Below are 2154 nucleotides of genomic sequence, written 5' to 3' on the forward strand. Positions count from 1 at the left end.
GAAATGATCCGGAACCCCCCGAAACTATCCCGGGCCCCTCGGGACCCTGTCCGAACATACCAACAAGTTCTAAAATATAACGTGGACCTAGTCGAGGCCTCAAATCACACATAATAACATCAAAACCATGAATCTCACCTCAAATCAAGATTAATGAACTATTTCAAACTTTTCAAATTCCAAACTTACGCCGAACACGTCTAAACAACTTGGAATCACCTCAAATTTTGCACACAAGTTCCAAATGACATAATGAACATATTCCACCTCCCGGAACAACAATCCAAACGCGATAACATCGAAGTCAACTCACGATCAACCCTATAAACTTTCCAAACCTTCAAATTGGCCAAATTTTGTCAAATAGTGCTGAAACCTTCTAGAAATAACCAATTGCAAATCCGGGCACATGACCAAGTCCAAAATCACCATCCGGACTTAATGGAACCATCAAAACTCCAGTCCCAGGTCAAATACACAAAAGTCAAACTTGGTTAACTCTTCCAAGTTAAAGCTTTTACATTGAGAATCATTCTTCGAAATCGATCCTGAACCACTCGAAAACAAAAACCGACGATACACACAAGTCATAATACATCATATGAAGCTACTCAAGACTTCAAACCACCAAACTGAATGCAATGGCTCAAAACGACCAATCAGGTTGTTTCATTCTCCCCACTTAAACATACGTTCATCCTTGAGCGTGCCAAGAGTCGTTCCAAAGCCATCAAATCACTATATAAACTCACCATACACATACCTATGGGTGATCCCATGTCACCAAAATCCATATAAGCATGTCAACACAACCTAATTGAAGATCCTTACTTCAACCTTAGTTCATAAGCCTTAGAACCCAAATCTCTAACATCCGGAACTCATTATAAGACCCGATTCTTGCATCTATACACTGTATAAGTCTGAACAAGTTGTATCAATCCATAACCATAACCCATGATATAACCCCATAATTCAGATACTCATAGCAATAACTTCCGACCATAATAGCTGCTCAATAACAACCCGACATCGGCAACAAACCTCATCTCAACTAAAACCTTGTTCTGAACTTTCGTATAGTGCCAATAATGAAAGAAACACGCAGATACTCATAACCACTCGTCAGATCAATAAGTCGTAAAGCTCTCTTGCCCGATAAGAACCATTGCCAAATTCTAAGCTGACTAGAGACGTTATTCTTCCAAACATACCTTTATCAAATACGATAGCACTCATTCCAGCTCTAATAACCTCATCTAATTCAATACAGTCTGCTCGATAGATACGCCACACCAGCACCACCTCGAGCCACATATCGTGCATTCTATGCACCAAACAAGCAACAACTCATATGTACCCAAAAATAGAAAGGGAATCAAATGAGAGAACCATTCCACAAGATCAACATATACCACCACAAGCGCAATGCAATGATCCCATCATACAAAGGAGAAACAAAACACACGAAATAACCACAAAGGATCATATCCCAACATAACTCCATTGCGATGCGTGACCCAATCCATACACCGGTCCACAAAGAATACCTCGAGCCATGATGATCATAATCAACAACCATATGCAAATCAACAATAATTACGCGAAGTGCATAATCATAACCATGGAGAAACGGATAGCACAATATACCACAAATAGGAAGACCATAACCAAGGTGCAATCAACTATTCAACCTCCAAGAGCCATCTCGCTCGAATTTTGCAACAAGGTCCAAACATAACCGCATCATGTGTGTCAATAGTCAACAGTCTCACAACCCATCGTAGCATAGAAGATTAACACATGGAACCTATCAGACACTAATAAGATCAAATCTAACCAAATGACACACCCCTCAACAGTAGTTGTGCTGAGTAAATAAATCCGACCCGATGTAGAATACAAATTCTCATTAAGCCTACCAGTGGCCTCCAAATCGATTTTGATCCTCCCGAAATAGGTGGATAACCTTCCCAAAGATCCATCGAACCCTATCCGTAACACATACCATCGGCTGTCTAACTCTGTACATTCCTTCATAGTCCACAACCAAGGAATAGTCCACCTCTAAGACTCCTATACCTGAATTGTAAATACTGATAATCTTCATTAACTGGGCGCCTCATACCCTTCTTCATCTTGCTTCTTTTACTT

Source organism: Nicotiana tomentosiformis, chromosome 6, assembly GCF_000390325.3.
Source record: "Nicotiana tomentosiformis chromosome 6, ASM39032v3, whole genome shotgun sequence".
NCBI lineage: Eukaryota > Viridiplantae > Streptophyta > Magnoliopsida > Solanales > Solanaceae > Nicotiana > Nicotiana tomentosiformis.